At 37.5% G+C, this 14,494-nt stretch overlaps 3 long non-coding RNA genes across 5 annotated transcripts; 2 read left to right on the top strand and 1 right to left on the bottom strand.

The window, feature by feature from the left end:
- Nucleotides 1-2,511: 2,511 nt before the first annotated feature.
- LOC113676693 (uncharacterized) lies at nucleotides 2,512-8,815 on the top strand. Of its 2 annotated transcripts, XR_016187661.1 has the most exons (6): nucleotides 2,512-2,646; nucleotides 3,689-3,800; nucleotides 4,894-4,943; nucleotides 6,733-6,781; nucleotides 6,965-7,010; nucleotides 8,590-8,815. It is a non-coding gene; the product is annotated as an uncharacterized LOC113676693 (long non-coding RNA). The 2 variants fall into 2 exon arrangements; XR_003446725.2 differs by lacking the exon at nucleotides 8,590-8,815 and having other exon boundaries at nucleotides 6,965-7,518.
- Nucleotides 6,032-8,826, bottom strand: LOC113676700 (uncharacterized). 2 transcript variants are annotated; one of them, XR_016187663.1, is made up of 3 exons: nucleotides 8,688-8,826; nucleotides 8,182-8,402; nucleotides 6,032-7,279 (listed from the first exon to the last, which is right to left on the bottom strand). It is a non-coding gene; the product is annotated as an uncharacterized LOC113676700 (long non-coding RNA). The 2 variants fall into 2 exon arrangements; XR_016187662.1 differs by lacking the exon at nucleotides 6,032-7,279 and having other exon boundaries at nucleotides 8,055-8,402.
- A 266-nt stretch (nucleotides 8,827-9,092) lies between these two features.
- Nucleotides 9,093-10,179, top strand: LOC149044139 (uncharacterized). The gene is made up of 2 exons (XR_016187667.1): nucleotides 9,093-9,229; nucleotides 10,034-10,179. It is a non-coding gene; the product is annotated as an uncharacterized LOC149044139 (long non-coding RNA).
- The last annotated feature ends 4,315 nt before the right edge of the window (nucleotides 10,180-14,494 follow it).

The raw sequence follows: 14,494 nt of genomic DNA, 5'->3' as shown, positions 1-14,494 counted from the left end.
GTTTGGTGAAACCAAAACCACAGTGATCACAACAGCCAATTAGAAAAGAGGAAAATATCATAGGAGCCAACCACAACGTTTGGCTTTGGTTTTGCATCTGGTTAGTCGAAAAGGTGGCGCGAGTTTCTGAACCAATCACAGAGCGCAGTAGAGAAAAACATACAATCGCGGATTACTTTCGACACTCAGTGGAAAATTGCGATAAAGTGAAGTAACGTAAGGGGGGAGGACAATGTACGTACAGTCATCCCGCGAAATTTCACGAAATATCCAATAAAGCTGAGTCAGTTAAAATCACGAAATATCCCGAAAGATATCAAAAGCAAATCACACCTACTACATGCTTTCTTTGCAGTTTTTCGGTCCCAGTGTATAAGTTCAGTATACACACACATGTGCGTTTATGCTGCCGACTAAACACTCTGTAACCTGGAACCTGTAGAAAATACAACATTTTGCAACAGAGAATGGAGAAAGAGCCCTGGCGCCTCGATTACTTCATAGTTTTTGATCCGTTCAACTAAGACGTCGAAACACACAATATCTCACTAGTCATGAGAGCAATAAATCAGACAGCACTTTCTATTAGTTAACCGGCGTAACAACGCATGTGGAATGTTGGGGAAACACGCCTTCGGCTCGTGATTCACCAACTTTTTATCGTGTTCTCCCAACATCCAAAGAGGGTTGCCACGCTGGTAAACCAACAGGAAGTGCGGTCTATTGCTTTTATAAAATAATCTTTAATTTTCCATGGATTTTCCGGTGTAATGAATAGAAGGTTTTGGACCAATCAGTGCTCTCGTAATATCTCAGTCATTATAAACGAATTTATCAACTTATGGATGTTATCTTGACTCTCCTCACTAATTTACAGAGGAATTTAAGGCAGCCATGAGAGAGAAATATTGATCAGATTTCAACGGTCGCATGAAGAACGTAACAATGAGCAAGGTGTTTGAATTGATGTCATTGCGCAAGAGTGGTGCTTACAAAGCATGCGCATAAATTACGATGGCCTACTTAAAGATCGTAATTGTTAAGTAATTGATACTAATTTTTTGTGGATCGTTAGTCTGGGTCACTTTGACTCATTCCGAAACCGTCATTTTGAGAGGTATTAAACGGTATGTAAACATCAAACTACTCGTAAACCGTCTGGTTACTATAGGTATAAATTCTGTTTATTTTCGGCAGCACAGAACGGAACCCCTTGCATGGTTGTGTATCTGAAGACTTTAGAGTACAAATTAAAAAGTCCCAACCTTTCGACGAATTCTTCAGATGATAGACCACTTCTCTTTACAATGTAATGGAGGTTTTAAACCTTTAAGTTAATAACCCTTTCAGACACCTGTGTTTACTCACGATCTGAGGCTTAAATCAATCCTGTTTATACATTCGACACCTGTATTGTCTCTTCTCCATGCTGATAAGTCAGAATGCGAGCAGAATTTGAATAAAAGAGTTTATGCTATTGTCATTTTAAAGTGAGAGAGATTGATTTTTTCCGCTGCAATCGTAAACCAGCTTGCTTAGCATAACAACGAAAACTTAAGTGAGGCGAAGAAGGACAATACACGTATTGAAGAAAACTGTGTTGAATGAAATACTTTTTAAAGAATGGGCCATTCTTTATTAGGATTTAGCAAAGCCGAGAGTCCTTACGGACCTGCTCTCTATCGCGTCCATCACATCTGTTATGTAATAACTGTCACTCAAACGTCACGCTATGTCTAGAAAATAGCGTGATTGGAATGCCAAACGGGATGGCGTGTTTTCGTTATCATACAACGAATGCCTACAGAGTGTCATCTTTCAGAATGTCACGAAAGCGTCGCGAAGAAAACACGCGCGCCAACAAATGCCGTTTGAAATCAGTAATTAAATGAAATGAAAAGCCTTGAAGATTGATTTTCCACCATCTTATCTTATCTGCAGTGGAATCGACCTCGTCAAGGTATATAGGTTTCGCTTTACTCGATGACAGTTCACAACAAAAAGATACCTTTGACCGGGGAAATATATTCGTCTGGAAATTCTATTGTTTTGGTACCGTTTGCTTTCCACCACCGGAAGTTATATTGTGTTTAAGCATCACAGGAACTCAGCGACCAACGACCGACATGCTGTCATTGTTTCTAAAGTATTAACATTTCCCTATCTGTTACGAATCAAGGTTATATGGATTGGCTGAATACCCTGGCGTCACAATCATCCAGTTGTTTCTAAATAAAATGTCATTGTTCTTCGTTTAGCAATGTTGTTTAACTAAACTCTTCAATTTCGCCGTCACGTCTAGTTTGGCCGCTATGCGAGACCCGAAATAAAACTCGATAAAAACGATCAAATTTCTTTGTCTGGGTCTTTCAACCCTGGCACCTGGATAAAAGCTACTTTTTCGAGAAAGCAGGCTTTTTTTTTTTCAGCACGGCAGATATCGTAATAACAGCAAGATAATTAGACGGAGATATTTGAATTGCATACCGACGGAAATTTGCATAATTGTGCTTTCCCAGACAGTGAGGTTTTTAGTCCGACCGCTGAGTACTAGAAAACATTAGGACGAGAAGAACGGTTTTTTTGGACCACCGATGTGTGACACCATCGAACCTCGCGCAGAAATGGAAACTACAATTTATCAAGGTACCAAACTTCTACATACTACATAACTTCACGCTGTTAATTATGAACATTTCAATTATTTCCTACAGAGTTCACACCAGACGTACATACCGACTGGCTCGAAGTTGTGTGTCATATCGAGAAATCTCTTTGTCAAAATATGTTTTACTTTGCATTGGAATATACAAATGTTGACCGGCCAATTGCATCATTGTCCTGGCTTTTGCGTGATTTTCGAGAGAAAGCAGCGAGTGAAATGTACAAATAGAAGATTTTCTGCACTTGCGCCTAAGGAAGGTAAAATATCCGATGGGATTCTGTTCGATTACAGAACGGGACAACTTTAATGTGACGAACAAACGATGGTGAGATAAGTTGAGCAAACCAGGTCGTCGATCGGAAATTGATTTGGTTGGAGATTTTGTCAAACAAAGCAAAAGAAGATGGGCTGAGTTTCGATATTTTGTAGCTTGTAACTATTACAACGATGTAATCTTACTTGCCTCTTTAGTCTCTAAATTAACTGGCGGAGAAAGTCATTGAAATTGAACCCTGGCTGTCTGAGTGAGATTCCCTTATCAGCTCACAGCTAGAAAAAACCATTGTATTCAAAAGTCTGTCAGAAAATAGATCAGCGTCGTTAATATTCAGGCAACATATGCGAACTGGTTTTTAAAGAAGGAGAAAATTTGAGAGATGCTGAAAGCGCCGTACTTCGGATGTAAGTTTGCAACAGCCAGACTGACTAAGCCACAAGTTATTGTCAACTGCATTATATGATAGTTTGCAAGAAATGAGCGATGGATTTTTAAAGATCTGAAAGTCTAAATCTCATACAAACAACATAAAAAATGCTTTGTCATTTTCTTAGAGGGCCAGAGTCAGTCAATACTCGTGGTAATTTGTGACTGAATCATACCACATGTATTCGCGCTGCCCCGATCGAGTTGTGACTTCTTCATTGTATTGCAACGTTTTTCTTGTAAACCGAAGATTTCGTGCCTTCTTGCTAGATAATTCAATTTTGAATTTATGTACTAATGTATTTTTGTCTGTGTTATAGAAAAACAATACGAACAGCAGCAGCAGAGGGAGCCGGCAAGTGGAGGCGATTCCTAAACACGCTACAGCACGAGGTGTACACGCGCTCTAAAATCCTCCTTGGGATTATACTAGTGAGTTTCAAATGTAGTTATTGCAGTATTTCTACAATAAACATTGCCTTACCTCTTTCCAAATCGTTGCTATCAAGATGATTGCGATTTGCATACAAAAATGAACCGACACGACCTGTCTGAGTAACACGAGGTTTTCTCAGTTGGTTTTAGTCGACCTACACCGTCATCCTCAATACAACATGAATCCATCGTCGACAATCGTTTCATCAGACAAGGAAAACACTGTTTTCTGAACATTGATTATTTTGAAAATAGAGGGACACTTTGACAAAACATCTTTTTTTCATCGTTTCCTGATAGGTATTTGCTGTTGTGTCTCGCACTGTCTAGATTTTATGCAAAGCTTTCCAGACCGCGTACTGTTGACGCTGTTCATACACTAGTCATCATGAGAGATTACTTCGGATTCGCTTCAACACTTGCGTAAAACTCGTCGCAATTTCATTCAGTTTCACTCTATCTTTTTATCGCGAAAGTAAGAGGAAAGAGGAAACTGAAGGAAAAACCGTTAGAGCTTCGTGAAATGAAACGCCAATTAGGTTAGCAGAAACATTCAAGTTTGATCAGAGGGACTTTATTAACTCACGCTCATATGTTCCTCTTCTGAACTTACTTTGAATATTTTTATGTACTATATCAGGAAAGAGGGCTTTTTTTTTTGGGAACAGTTTGGTATTTATTCAAGGACATCGAAAACTCGGTGCATTTTGTTCCAAAATTTGAGGCAGCTGAAGCATGAGAGGGACAGGGAAGATGTTCCATTGTCAAAATTGCAGTTTCCACATACAAAATCTTATCATTTGGGAAGAAAATAGTGGTTACAAAATAGGTTAACAGTATGTAATTTTATACAGATACTGTGCAATCATTTCCTTACTGAAAGGAAACACTTATCAACAAAGAGGCGAGATCATGTTATGGCAAAATGGTGTGGTGCAACAATTTCTATCTGCTCCTATTTTTTCATGTCTTAAATGGCTAATAATTCAAATTGGATAATTGTTACTTCTGTATCTTTCCATTTTTCTCGGTTCTTTAGTCTGAGTACGCAACTTGAGTTTACTCATAGATCTTTACTGCTTTCTTTCAGATACAAATTTTAAAGAAGAACACAGACAGACAATCAGGAAAACTGCAATGGTGACTACATATGGTCTTCCTTTCTTTTATAATTCCTTCCTTATTTCTTTTGTCTCTACAATCACAGTTGTAGATAGATCAACTAATTCTCCATGCCAATTGCTTAATTCTTAAATGATTTATGCTTTTTAGAGGCACAAATTTACTCAGGAAACTAAATCCTTAAGGTCAGCTCGAGGGCTGAAGTAAGTCTTGCTCTTAGACCCATTCGACTTTTTGCAAGTCTGTCAAAAACACGCGTGCTTGATTCACTAACTTAAGCATCAACAACTTGTGTAGGAAGCTACAGTCCATCATCAGGCTGTTTTTAATCATTTTGCAAATGAACAATGAGGAAATTTCTATTAGTGTAGGAAATCACATGTTTGACTTACGTTCGTTGAGTACAGCCGGGAACTCTTGTAATTTGCATAGCACCCCGCTCACCCGGGGCGGGGTTTGTTCTCGAGCCTGAAGTGTGGTTACACATCCGTTATATGTGGGTTAAACTCAAAACTCAGCTTTCACGCCATGCGTTTCGACCATCTACCCAAAAAGAGTCTTTTGGCTTCTTCTTTGCGCAAAGAACTATCCCAAATTATGTCTCCTATTGTTAGATTGATGAAAGAATTGTTACGATCTCTGAAATTGCTTGCTAAGAAATTTCGTTCGCCTTTAGTCAACATTCCTCGTGCATGTTTCAAGACCACATTTAGGTTGCAAGCCATGTGGCGTCGCAAGTTTTCGCGTGCAAAATGAATCGGATGCTTCAACAAAACGTTCGGCGAAAGAGCACAATCTGAATCGTAAGGGGTTCGTGTCAAGTCTTAGTTCTCTAGCCTTTAGAAAACAAGGCCACCAGACTATTGTGTTCGAGGTAAGTGTTTATCCCAGAGTTTGGATCAATCGACTGATAAACCCACGTAGCAGTTTCGAACCGGTTTTTCTCTGAGGGCTCGTGTTATATACCCAGACATGTGAATTGATCACATTATAGGTTTAGGGGGATTTTAAGGGATGCTCCTTACAGAGGTGTTGTGTTCGGAAGAGCCTGTTGAATCCTCGGTGTATTTACTGATTGTTTGTTCAAGATCGACATCAGACGCACGCGACAACCAAAAATATCACTATCTTTACTTTTCTAATTTTTGATCGCGTGAAAAAAGAAATCTAAGAACAGTTATCAAGAAAAATCGTGTTTATGTTGACACTCAAGTCTTGGAGACTGAATAGAAGTTTGAAAACATCGGTGAAGGTTAGTACTTAACTCGAGCAAGTATTGACTTTCAAAGACATGAATACTACATTCGTATTATTTCCTTGTTTACAAGCACATTTTTTTACTGGCGGCTCTTGGGAAAAGTTCTTGATAGATATATTTTTGTCATAAGACAAAGTGTTAGCTGCTAAATACTTCTTGCTAATTCCAGACTGATAAATTAGACCCAGTTACATTTGACATCAATTTGAATGAATCACTTCTCTGAATCTTTGCTGGTTCTAAGATGTGGTAAAATGACGAAATAGGGGCATTGTATTCCCAAAGTTTTTTCCATTTTGTCTTTTGTAACTATTTCGGTTTAGAAATCGACAAAATCTTACAGGTGAAGCTCTGACATAATTAGGTTCTTCATAAGACAGCTAGTCTTATGGAGAACTTTATTGACGAGTGCAATGAAAGAAGGGTCCTTTCCTAGAAATTCACTATTTCTGCAGTTAGATTATATATTTAGTTCGGGTCTTATTCTTAAGTAGCGAATTATTTTTAGCTTGTTAAAAAATTATGGGAAATATTTGCTCCTCTGAATAGGTACAACAGTTCCAGACAGATCTGCTAGACATTTCCATCATTTTCTAAGGTTTGTATAACTTAGCTCAGATGTGAAGTCTTATTAGTATGGAGTCTAAATATTTTATGTTTTTATATCTTTATATCACCTCTTTGAAGAAGAAAGGAAACAAACTTTTGATGTACTTCAAGAACGATCTAATGTGCACCAAAGAGGCCAAGACTAAATCAAGCCTTTATTTATTTTTTCCAGGCTCATGCATTGCACTTGTGATTCGAGTTTCGAGTAAGGTGATACGGTGAGCTCATTTTCGAATACCCTTTTACGCCATTCTCTCGAGAAAGATCGTTTACATAGCACTGAAAAGAAAATTAGTCTCAGGGAAAACATATTTTAGTGTTTTTCGAAAGAACACGCATGATTCAATGGTACAATGGAGATGGACATTTAATCAAAGCAAACTGCTAATGCTAACTTCAAAGCAATGATGAAGACTTTCCTTTCTCCCACTGCCTGATCTTTTTACTTCGCAAAAATCAATCGTGAGCCAAGAAGAAGAACAGCATCCTGCAACAAATTCAGAGATTTTTATAGTTTATTGGAGTCAAATTCATGAAACACAATATATGCGAGGAAAGTTAGAGTTGTCTCCTTTGTTGAATGGACATATAATAATGATCATCAAACGATTTTATAGCTTATTATATGTCGGTGTTTCATTTTCTTTTGCATGTTTTTAAAAGTTACAGGATGTTTTTTCGCATTTCCCTTCGAATGAAAGAGCTATCATTTTTTGTGAGTGAAAACATTGTTTTACTCTTTAATGATGTCTTGGAATAATGGGGTTTCTGATATTGAATGAACTTTCTGAACAATTAGATCATTTTTAAGGTCGTTGAGGGACAATCGTTTGCAATTTCTGTTTGGATTATAGTTAGCTGAGAGAAAGAACATGTTGATTTTTCTTTTCATGTATTATTTTGTTTGAAGAATTTGCAATTTCGACTTCACAAGAAGTCGAAATTGCAAATTCTAGAATCATCATTGTATCTATGTATCTCCCCAGGAGAGGAGAGGTCTTGTTCAGAATTCAGTCCTCCTTTCATACGACATCTGAAACATTATAGTAACAAGCTGGAAACAACATTTTTGTTTCGTTTTCTTTTAACTGCTTCTTTTCGTTCCTTTGAAATTACTATTCTGATATGATTGAAATCTGGTTCTGACAAATATATACCTTGGAGCTTATGTACTTCAGTGATATGGAGTAAACACGTTTGGAAATGTTTTAGGATTTCTTCGTCGATGGGGGCTTTCTACACAGCTATTTTAGACAAAGCCATTCAAGAAAAGATATATCGATTTAATTATTATTTTTACGACCGAGGGTGGATTGCAAATCTTTCACAAGAACATAGAACAATGACAAGATTAATATAAGCGATCGGGAAAATGACATTTCATATCACCTGATTTCAACGGTTAGTTGCCAAGACCCGAAAAGTATCTACTTCCTAAGAGAAAACAGCCTTTTAAACTGTCTTCTTAGAGCTTCAAATCGTGCTGTAGCTTGATGAATTTTGATCCATTACTGTTTATAGCAAGTTTAATGATGAAGGCATGTTGTCGTCTTATACGGCTTCGATAGAGTGAGAGAGAGAAACTACAGCAATCTAATTTTTCTTTCACCCTGAAAAATAATCAGGTAGCAATGCTTAGGGCTTGATTACACTGGAAGGAAAGTTAGGCTTGATATACTATTCAATGTTTTTTTTCCCCGAAACTGTTGTAGGTAGTTGTGGCATGATAACCTCAGGCGGAATTGATGCAACGACCCGTGCATCCTAAACCTTGCCTTTTGACATTTTTGTTTTCAGCGTTGTCGAAGGATCTTAGATAAGAGATTCTGAGTCAGGGCTCAGAGATGCTAAAATTTCGAACGAAGGATGGTGTTTGATTTGTTTCACCAATTAACCTTGGTCCCACAGAAGATTTGCGACGCTCCTCGATGAACTCCACCGGTGTTTAGTTGCATGTTGTTGCAGAACAAGGAGACTCCATACCGCCGAGCACGTTACGTATAAATATCCAATTCTTGCAAAATTAAACCATACACAAATGAAAAGTACTCTGAAAAAAGGTTACCCTTCAAACCGGAAAATTTATCAGCAAGGGAAGATTTTGTGGGAAGTAACATAGAGAAACGCCCCTGAGAGATACCATAATAATCATTCAAGTCACAATATTTTTGCCTAATAAGGAAGGTTTAAGATATTTCTTCTAAGCTTTAGGATATGAGGATGGAAAATGTGGTTAATAGATCAAGAATCTTTGCAGCAAAGTGCTCATGTTGTTCGTGTAACTATGGTCAGTTTTTCGATTTTAATATATTTACCAAGCCATATTTATTCCACATTAGTGATTGGTTCACTTCGGCGATACATTCCTGTTGGAACTCTATGCTCAAGCTTGAAGAGGACGTCTGTGGCACTGGCTGAATACTCCGGCATTTTATTGGTGCGTTGTCTCAAGATTCTTCTTATCACAGTTTTATTGAATCCAGCAAAGGTTTTCGGAATCTGAATCGATCCACAGTCAACGAATAATTCTACCCCAATAATCGTTCAAATTGACACTAATGAGCGAACTCTCTATTATGAAAGCAACTTCGTGTGTCGGCTGAAAATTTTTTCCTTTCAATATACCTTAATTTTGAACTCTGGATGTGGATCTTCGTTTGATAAGTTCAGCGGGTTTGTAGGTTTTTCAATAGCAAACACATAGGTTCCGAAGTCCACCTTGTTTTCGCGTTTGGGGGAACGGAAACCTCGCCCTTACGGGTCGTGATATCACAATACAATACCTTGAAGACACAACTATTAAGGTTTACTATTTTGAAAAAGAGAAAATCATGTAAGAAAAACAAAAATTGTTTAAAATGATTCTATCTTTTCTTTAGTCGCCAAACAGTGTATATAGGGTTTGAACTGTCTAAGTCATGTTGACATTTGATCGTGTTGCATGTTATGAAGATCTCACGAAAAATAGGAAATCGCGCTCGCTCATTTTTCGAGGGAAATGCGCTTGAAAAAGTCAAGCCTATCAATCTATCAAGAATAATTTTTAATTGGTAACGGCAGGCAAACTACTTATTATTGTTCATGAGGCGGCAATGTGTATGTTTCGCATGTCGGTAAACAATATCCTTGTCGTCTAGTCTTGCAATAACTTAAAACTGACAGCACTGAATTAGTGAGAAATTATCTGACCACATTTTCTGTCGCATTATATTTTCGACTTTTCTAAAATGTCGCCTTGAAGACCCTTTCAGGAAAGTCAGCTTTCAAAATGGACTACCTTTGTAACAGCAGTCGTTGAACACGAGAGAGACGAGAGAGAGCAAACATTTTCTTGAGCAGTAGGCGGTTAACTGTGTGAAAAGACAGGTATTACATTTTAAAATGCCTTGAGCGCACGTGGTCAAAGTCTCTATTATTTCTACTCTAATTTTCTTAACAAAGGCTGGCATCCACTTTGTTAGCAAAGCAAATAAACGAAGAGAACAGTCACGGAAAGATCCAGCGGTTCATCTGAACCCGTAGATCCGAACTTGTGGGAATTTCTCACCACAGGTTCGTGTCTATGGTCCACGTGTACTGCATTACTACAATGAAACTTAACTCCCTTCGTTGTAAAACAACTGTTGGTTGTTGCATCGTTAGTTTAGACTGGACAATAAGAGTTCGAAAGACAAAGGAGACAATTGCCATACCATGAAAGTTAACCACAGATTGAGTCTTACATTGATTACACGTTGCGTTGTGCAGCTAGCATTGTTTTCCGGTGACAGCGCTTTAAACCGCAGTCATAGCTTTCAATAGGACACTTTTGTTAAATTGAATGAATATGAATTAGATTTTAATGTTCCATGGTATAAGTTTCTACAGTTTACTTACGGGACGCACTGTCGCGCTCAACACCATGTTCTAGATAAATCTGTGTTGAGTTCCAACGAAGCTAAGGCTCAAAGTTCAGCTGGCTAGTTTATCGGCAGTAAATACTTTGTTTACACATCTTCATGAATTTGAAAGAAAATTATTTGAGCATATTTGTTACCAAGTTAGCGAGCTACACGACTGATTCCTGGCTTTTACTCATCCTATAGGCAAGATTGCGAACGCCATTAATCTCCATGGCTTAGCAAACCTCAAATATAATACCAATATATTCATGGCATTGTGAGTCATTCACTCTTAATTTTGTGAAGGTCTATTTAGCTAGTTATGTTAGCTAGGTAAGTCTCTTTTAGCAGAAAAAAACCTAACCACGTTTTGTAAAGAGGTAAAGGTATCTAAGAATGTCAGAACACTTTTCAGTCAACGATTTTCAGTGCTTTGTATGCTGATGATTTCCATAATAAAACATGAACATTCACCAACTTGTTTTGAGTGTTTGAGTGTTTTCCTCGTTTGATTGGTGAGCAAACGCTTCTAATTATGTTACGTTAACAACAAACTCCTTGCTGGAATGCCGGCGAGATGGGTCTGAAGTAATTCCTTCACAGCAATGCTCAAAAAAATCGGAAAACCTTCTGCTCTTTGGAGCGCAAGTCTCACAAAATTGTTTTCATACATTGTTTGTCTGCAGTTGCCAATTCTTTTCAGAAAACCATCCTGGATAATTAACGTCCGTGTAGGTGATAAAAGACTGGACGCTTTCCAATCGATTATTTGAATCTCACGGAAGGTAAGAGTACAGATTATTGGGCGATCATGCGTTTACTTTACGAATTTTATTATTTTGCTTATGCAGTTCACGCTTCCTGGGCAAAATAATAGCTCTTTGATCTTGTTTTTATCTTTCGCCATCAAAAGATCTCGGGAGATCATTTTCTCATCTGTCGATCTTGTTTGAGTTTTTCTTTTATTTTTTTTTTGTCAAGAAGTTCTTAATCAGGCAGAAAACAAAGGCGGCGACTCATTAAGTATAGAGCCCGGCTAATTTAATGACTCGTTAATCACATTACGTCTGCGCGTATTGTCAAACAAGTTTTAATGGACAGGGATACAAAACAGATGGAAGACCATAAAGGATAGAAATTGAATTAAGGAAGTTAACTGGCTATCATGCTGTAAGTGATTTTAACTCGCTGGACAAAACTATACGAGCCTCTGATAATGTAAATATTTTGAAGCGTCAGATTTTTAATTCATTGATTTAAGTTTTGTATTACACATAAGATACATTAGTTTTTAGTAGCATCTTTTAGCATTTTTATTCATTGTAAATTTTTAATTTTTAATTTTCGAGGTCCTTTTTGTAAACCACTTTTTAGTGAAAAAGTTTCCTCATTAAAGATTGTCATTATTATTATTATTATTATTACATCTCCATTACTCTCGAAGGGTACAATGAAGCGGTTGTAATCACAATGTTATTTTTTAGGGGGGAGGGGATAGAGGAAGAGTTATTCCTCTCCAGACGCATCATCTTGCAATTGACTCAATAACAGTCATAATACGCTCCTCAAGACTCTGTCAGTTCATCTTTTTTAATTTTTAATCTTTTCCAATTCATTTGCTCATTCACTACATCTAAACTTGAATGACATGCACACACATGGGAAGGAGAAACGAAGCCAGCATAAAACACGCCGAAAATGCAAAGCTGCAGATAAATTATGTTGAAACCCTGAATATCTTTCCTCGCTAATTGGATACATAGCTCATTTTCAACGGTGACGGTAACAATCCAACAAAGGGAGGTAAAAAAACTTATCGCCTTCCGCGCGGATTATTGCATCAAATTCCTGATCCTGACCGGAACTCAAACATTGTTAAAAATGGTACCCAAAGGTACAATGGAAATGATCTAAAGGTTTTTAAGTTCGTAAAGTGAGTGTTCATGTATTAAGCAAGATTTGAAATGATTGTCATCAAATATTTGCTTCACAGCCAAAAATAGACTTTCTAAACCTATTTTTGGAAGGAAATACATCTCGTTCAAATATTGCATGAGCATTTTAGAAGCAAATTTAAATTATCTACCAAGGATCTACTAAGGAAAAGTCTAGGGTAATGGTAAAAGCTTTGGTTCCTAAGTATATGTAAGGAGGCTGTTTTCGGAAACAACAGTAAAGGTTAAGTTTGATACTTGCCACAATACCACGAGAAGAAAGGAGACATTGTATGTAAAACAAAATGATTAACCCAAGAACCAAATTCCCAGACACAACAAATGTATTCGATTTCAAGCGCGCAGAATATCTGCTTAATATGATGCAAGCTCGAGATTCCGCGCAAGAGTCAATTGAACTAAATTACCAGTGAAGCAATGTTTGCGGGGAATGTTAGTTGTGAGATTCAAGAGATGATCGCTTTAAATGTTTCCGATCCAATTATATGCTCTGAAAAACATGCGAATGTAACATATTGACCAATCGAAAAACTTTGTGTTGGGGGTTTCATGTTAATAAGATCTGTGGTGCTCCAGTACCCATGAGCGTAAAAATTCGGAGGCAATTCGGTCACAAATTACCGTCTCGGCTCTAATGCACTGCGCATGCTTTCCAAATGTTTCTCACTTGTCTTTAAAATGCATACGAAGTTTTTCTGTGAGGTAATGTAAAAATCGCACGAAAACGTTGTTTAAATTTTTTCCATTATAGGACCGCTTGTCGGAGCATACGTAAATGTACGTGCGGCTAGTTGTTAAAAGGTCAGAGATTGTTTCAACTTCTTAGCAGTTTCTAAGATATTAACGAAACGTCATGGACATCAAATGCAGCATTAAAGGTAAAGTGATATCCGTTTCTTTTTTTTGTTCATGACTGAACGACGTATTAACCCTAATTAACCTGAAAACTCATCCTATTCAACGAGAATTTAAAACGATCAGAGCCATAGTTTTTGGAATTTTGCTAAATGTTCCGTCGCATGATCTGATATATCCTTGTGGAAAAAAAATACAAGAAAACAAAAACGAAAAAAGCAGACGGGTTGTTGACCATCTTCTTGAGATGCTTTGTTTTCATTTCATTCGCCCGCCGCCCTCTCCCCTCACCCCTCCTTAACTTTATAGTGATGTTTTTCAAAGCAAATTTGGAACATTTATGCTAAAGTTCCTGATACAGTGAAACAAAACAATTTTTTATACAAGTAAAAACATGTCAATTTGTACAAGACACAGGTTTTGTTTCAAACAAGGTTCATACGATTTGGATGAATCAATGACACTTTCCCAAGAAAAGTCTAGAACGGTAGAATAATGGATAATTTTAGGTCATTACTTTAGGAAGTAAACGGATCCAAAGGCGAATCTTCTTGAACATTCTCTTCATTTTAATTACGGATTACTTGAAAATGTTCTAAGTATTATCCGCCGAGTGGGTGAAGCTAATTTGTTAATTAATCTCCAAGAGGTCGCGGAGATTAACCGAAACTGTTACCGGGTATTACGTTATGACGCAATTTTGCCTCCTGAGAGCAACAGAATGCGCAAAGTATGCAACTAAGGTATTATCCTGTAAAACAAGGCTAAAATACGGACAGAAAGCGGAGCAACTGAATGGCCGCGCTCAACGACGCAATCTTTCATCTGTTTGCATCCTTTAATCTTGACTTTTCATCGACGACGTATGGAGAGAGCAGGTTCTTTTTTTTGTTAGCAAGGACACTTTCAAAGTGTTCGTCTTTCGCGCACTTTCTATCAGATCACTACAATCCTTAGATATATAATACCGGAGGGTGTATTTCCAGTTAGAAAACGAAATAAAAAAAGGAA

Source organism: Pocillopora damicornis, chromosome 6, assembly GCF_964200805.1.
Source record: "Pocillopora damicornis chromosome 6, jaPocDami1.2, whole genome shotgun sequence".
In the NCBI taxonomy this organism is placed as follows: Eukaryota; Metazoa; Cnidaria; class Anthozoa; order Scleractinia; family Pocilloporidae; genus Pocillopora; species Pocillopora damicornis.
The sequence above is the reverse complement of the archived record's forward strand: the minus strand, read 5'-3'. Positions and strand labels throughout refer to the sequence as shown.